This window comes from Panthera uncia, chromosome D1, assembly GCF_023721935.1.
Source record: "Panthera uncia isolate 11264 chromosome D1, Puncia_PCG_1.0, whole genome shotgun sequence".
In the NCBI taxonomy this organism is placed as follows: Eukaryota; Metazoa; Chordata; class Mammalia; order Carnivora; family Felidae; genus Panthera; species Panthera uncia.
The window spans coordinates 45,678,177-45,684,407 of NC_064808.1; positions in this window are offsets into that span (position 1 = coordinate 45,678,177).

Sequence of the window (6,231 nt, forward strand, 5' to 3'; positions counted from 1 at the left end):
ACACCGATAAGAAGCATGTGGTGACAACAGGGCCCCAGGGCACCTGACCCCCAGCCTGTCAAGCATGACAGAATGGAAGCATGGCTCGAAAACCTCAAAGGCAATATTTGCAGGTAGGAAGCTGAAGGTGTTTGAGCCACAGAGAGGTGAAGCAATTTCAAAGACCATGGATGCTGCTGACGAGGTAAATGCTTCTGTGGACAGAACAGAAACCCTGCAAACGATGCACAGCTACTGGGGCAGGCAGCTCGCTGGTACCTGGTGTTACAGAATATTCTTTTCGTGGCTGCATCGTCCCACATCACAGCCCCTTGGCCATAGCGCGCACGCCTGAAGTCTGATGTCAGAGCAGAAAATTAAAACGCTTTGAGGCAGAAATTCCTGGGTTTGAAATCTTTCTTGACACGCCCTAGCTCTAACTACCCCTCCGAGATTTTGCTTCTTTATCTGGAAAAGGGGATCATTAATTAATTTAACAAGTATCTTTTGAGCACCTGCCATATTCCAGACATTGTTGTAGATCAGAGGATACAGGAGGAAACAACACAGATGAAAACTCTTATTTTCTTGGAGTTCATATGTTCTTTGGGGGAAACAGACAGTAAACTAACAAACAAGTAAAATATATACCCTGTCAGAATGTGATAAGTGCTGGGAGGTCATACAAAGCAGAGAAAGGATATAAAGACGCTGGGGGATGAGGGATGCAATTTTATAGGATGATCTTCTCCCCGAGAAGATGACATCTGAGCAACAACCTGGATGAGAGCAGGGAGCAAGCCAGATGGAAATCTGAAAACCAGGTGTTTGAGGCAGAGGGAGAGGCAAGTGCAAAGGCCCTGAGACAGGAATGTGCCCTGTGTGCTGTGCTCTGGCATGACCTTTTCTACCATCTAGGGGAGTGTGTGTGTATATACACATGTGTGTGTGCATATATGTATATATGTGCATATAATTTGGGGAAAGCATGAAAATAACTTGGGAATCCCCCAACAGAGTTGAGTAACTTGAGAACCATCCATCCCAAAGGAGAGGCTGTCACCTCTTCTGAATGGCAAAAATGAGCTATTTGTAGCCCAGTTGGTGACCTTTATGAGTTAACCCAGGCCCCCACAAGAACCAAAGGCCCCTTGCATTAATGAAAGGGGTCGCTGTTTGATAAAGGGATGAGGTCAAAACTTCCGACCAAGAGAAATGTCCTTTCCCCAAATGAGTCTGTGTCAGGTTGCCTCTGACAAAAAAGTAGCACACCCATGGAGAGGGGTACTTGCTTCCCAGATGAGCCTGTGAGAAAGGCAGCCAGAGCCCCTTGCAGGGGAGAGAGGGAAGGAGACTGTGACACCATCCTGTAGACACCCTTACCACTTCCTCCCAGGGATAGCAGAACCACCATTATCAGCTGAAAGGAAGCCTAAAACACTCTGGTTTACAAAACCTAAAGGATCTGAGGGGTGGAATCTCATCTTCTTGTGAAGAGCCAAGGATGAGGACAAACCCCAATGGAGTTAAGAGGGTCCCAGGTGGAACCAAGACAGAGGTCTGAAGCTGTACGGGCTGCTTCTCTGAAGTGCTTCCCTTGTATGCACAGGGAATGATCACAGTAAGTTACAAACTCTCCTCCTCTCACAGGACACTGCTCTTCTGAAATGTACCTGGCCCTTCAGTAAAACCTTCCCACGCTTCCATCCTGATCCAGCCTGGCAAAGACTGGTGAGCCAAAGACCAGGGGAGGACACCTAACTGCTCCCCAACCATCTGGGGACGATTTGGGGGCAAGAGGGCTGGAAAGGCACTGTCCCCCACTTTGTTAGTATGTGTGAGCTAAGCTCCAGTAACAAGCAATCCCAGATCTCAGTGGTTTAACATAGCCTGATGTGTGACAAGTGACTCTCCTGGATACCTCCACCTCCAAGCAAGTGTTGAGGATTGAATTCCTTTCATCATGGGCCCCACCCAGCTGGAAAACTTTGCTTCCAACTAGGTGGAGGGGAAAAAAGGGAGAAAGTGTGGGCAAATGTACATACATAGAGTTTTAAGGCCAGGACTGAAAGTGGCATATATTTGCCTGCAGCCCATAAGTTAGAACCCAGTCTGAGGTTGCAGACTGCAGGGGAGATTGTGAAATACGATATTCCTATGTTCCCACGCTAGCACTGTCTATGCCACACCCCATTTGTGACTACTGGGCAAAAGTATTGCTAGTTAAAGCCAGCAGAAGAAGGACCTGAAGAAAAAAACCCTAGATTAGTTAGCACTGCTCCAAATGTGCACGACGTAATGAATTCCAGGCTCAAAGTCATAGTGAGGAGGCATGTTATCATACCTGAAGTCTGTCCCGATTATATTTTGTCTGGAATTTCAAAGGCTATGTGGGAGCTTTGGCTCAAGTGCTAATCTAAGATCATCCAAAAATAGCCTTCTCAGACCTGATATTCCATTAGCTCTTGGTCCAGAAAGCTACCTAGCCCAAACTTGGGAGCAACTAGAGGGAGTATATCCTAGAGAAGAAAGGTAGGTTTCAATTTACTCTGCATTTATGGCAGTAAATAGCCAAATCCTCAGAAAGTCAAGAACATACGTAGGCTTTTTGAGATTAAAGCAATCTGCCTCTACCTGATTCCTGCTTAGCCCAATCTAGTTCATCTTCACTACTGAAACTGATGCCTTTAACACTTGGTAGGAGCCTCTCATCCTAGAAAGATGCTGCTCTGGGGACTACTCCCCCCACTCCACCCATGCCAAGAAATCCTCCAGCCTGAGCACACTATAGCTACCAGATTCTGGCTATAACTAGCAGAAGCAATCCCATAATGCTTAATCATAGTGGCATCTCTGAAAGCTCTTGGACAATACAAGATGAGTCTTGGAACCATCTCTCAGGGGAGAGAATGAGGGAAGAATGTATTTAGTGACTTCTATCTCCAACTGGCCAAAATTTCATCTTACGGGGGACTAACTCACTTGCACTTTGGTATTTCCCCTTGTGGGATGCAGAGTGGGGCTTTACACGGGCATCAACAGAGAACTCCCAGCATAGGAGGCACATGGTACATGCACATAGCTGAGGTGAGAAACTATCAAGATGTACCTGTGGGAAATCAGCCAACGCCCACGCAGAACCGGCCACCGCAACAAGAGAAAGGCAATGCTGAAAAGTGTTCGCATAAGAGCTTTTGATCCACAGGAACTCAATCAATGGTATCTATTGTTGTTATTATCATTGTGAGCTAGCTGCGTGCAGACACCAATCCTTAAACATAGATGGGCCTCTTTCCTAGAGTCTGGTGCTCTGAAATTTGACCTTGGGCCAGATACAAGCTGTCTCTTACAGACTTGGGCTGACTCATACCCCAACTTCAAGGGCCTACTCTAATTGGAAGCCCAGTAAACGCTAAGGGGGCTGGGGCTCCTGATGTTGCTATACTGAGCACCACCCCCCCCACCTCAAGAGACCAAGGGGGATTTCCAGTAAGATGAGCTCTGCCCTGCTACTCTGACAAGCTGTGTCAGACTTCCAGGAATTGTACTTGTGTAACTTTGTCTGAAGCAGCATGGTTAAGAAATGCAATTAGCTGCTAAAAGCATAGATTGCAAGTGAGATGGTCCGATCCCTGGGAGACCATCAGTCAAGAAGTGGACAAAGGCATCCTTAGTCCACAGTGTTTATGCCTCTATTTCTTGATAGAGTTGGCTCATTTGCTCCCACTGTGGGCACAGCATGAAAATTTAACTCTAAAGAAATGGGTCCAAAATGGTGAGTGAGGATATCATTGCCCATCCTTACAGGACTCCATATATTTTGTTTGCTTGTTTTTGAGGGTAGCTGGTGATTAGACATAAGGGGAGAAAGGATAGGGAAGGAGTGAAGCTTGACATGATAAGCTCACTGTACTGCCAGGTACAGAGGGTTGGAAGATACCACCACACATCTGTGCCCTTGAGTCCTTGAGGCAAACGTGGTTGAAATGACCCATTGGATGTCACGGTAATAGGGTGTGGGCATCACTCAGAGACTTAGGTTCAGGCTTTGCTGCCAGAGGGCAAGCAATGAAGCCCATGACCCACTGCCCACAGAAACATGCCTGCTGACCAGCAATTGTCCGTCTTGGCTTGAGTGGGTCCTAATATATACTGTCAGTGGTTATTGTGAGTGCAGTAGCTAGAGTTCTGGCTCAGGAATTTGCCTTTAAGTCCTGGTTGTGCCTTTACCAGATTTATTTGATCTCCTTGTGCCTTTGTCTTATCATATGTCAAATGGAAAGAATGATTATACATCTCTCATACAGAGCCTCTAACGAAAGGCTCAGCATCTTCTTGGAGGGATTATAGATCTCTCACAGTATAGTTATGAGATTTAAATAAGATAATATAGAGAGAGTGCATGAAAGAGTGGCTAGCATATGAAAGGCCCTCAAAAACATTAGCTATTATTATTGCTGACATTTATTGAGTTAGCTTATGGATATAACAATGACCTAGACAGTATGTTAGGTGCATAACACATTTATCCTATGATCTCTATAATATTAATATCCCGCTGAAGAAACTAAGATATAGAGAGGGACTTCTCCAAAGCCACCCAGCTGATATCTTCAGGAGGTTTCTTTTTTTTTTTTTTTTTTTTTTTACTTTTTTTTTTTAAGTTTATTTATTTACTTTAAGAGAGAAAGAAAGTGGGGGAGGGGCAGAGAGAGGGTGAGAGAGAGAATCCCAAGCAGGCTTCAAACTGTCTGCCCAGAGCCCAATGCAGGGCTCAAAATCACAAACCATGAGATCATGACCTGAGCTGAAATCAAGAGTTGGACACTCAACTGACTGAGCCACCCGGGCACCCCATCAAGAGGTTTCTTTTTGTTGTTGTTTTTAATGTATTTATTGGGGGGGGGGGCAGAGAGAGGGAGACAGAAGATCTGAACCAGGCACTGACAGCAGAAAGCCCAATGTGGGGATCCAACTCACTAACTGTGAGATCATGACCTGAGCCGAAGTTGGACACTGTACCTACTGAGCCACCCAGGCGCCCCATTCAGGAAGTTTTTTAAGCAAATATCTTTTCCTTGTCTGGATACCTGCTATATCCTGTGTAATATCTGCATGATGACACCTACTGTAAAGATCTGTTTACCACTTTGTCTTTCCCTAAGGCATTAGCAAACTATAGTCCTTGGGTAACCTTGGTTTTTTAAGTAAAGTTTTATTGGAATACAGTCGTGCCCATTTATTTCCACATTGCCTATGGTTGCTTTCATGCTACAATGGCAGAGTTGAGTAACTGCACAAGACCATATGGTCCACAAAGCTGAAAATATTTACTAGCTGGCCCTTTATAGAAAATGTTTGCTAACCCCTGAATTAGACTATTAGCTCCTTGAAGTAGGACTCACGTCTTCCATCTCTGACCCCCTCATCTTCCCTAAATACGTGCTGAATGAGGGCTGAATGTGTGGTGGACAGAAGCTGAAGTGTCAGGATCTGAGCTCCACCTAGAACCTGGGAAGCCCCTCTGTGATGCTGTCACCTGCATTGGTCCTCACAGGTGACCCTGAGCCAGGGCCGGCAGCAGGCCCCCACGTGATCACCCCAGCACCACTCACAGCCCCTCTAATGAGAGGCTCAGCATCTTCTTGGAAGGAAAGCCCTCTTAAATCCTCACTGTGAAATGGAAAAGATGCCACTGGAGATGTTTGGAGAGCCATACCTCCACTCCTTTTTGCCTACTACTCCTGCCCCTGGATTTGGTGCTGTGTCTTTCCTCAGAGCATTCATGAATTGAATCGGAATTCACCCTCCTGCCTGAGGCAGGCGGTCCCACAGTGACCACTCCAGCCTCTTGTTGGAAAACAACAACACACGAAAAAAATAGCTACCATTTATTGAACTCTGGCTCTGCCAGGCACAGGGCCATATATTTTATACAGTCAACACCAGTTCTTAGAACAGCACTGAGAGACAAAGTGGGTTTTATCATCCCCATTTAAAGATGAGGAAACTGAGGGGCGCCTGGGTGGCTCTGTCGGTTAAGGGTCCGACTTCGGCTCAGGTCATGATCTCACAGTCTGCGGGTTCAAGCCCCGTATCGGGCTCTGTGCTGACTGCTCAGAGCCTGGAGCCTGTCTCGGATTCTGTGTCTCCCTCTCTCTCTGACCCTCTCCCATTCATACTCTGTCTCTCTCTGTCTCAAAAATAAATAAACATTAAAAAAAAAATTAAAAAAAAAAAAAAAAAAGATGA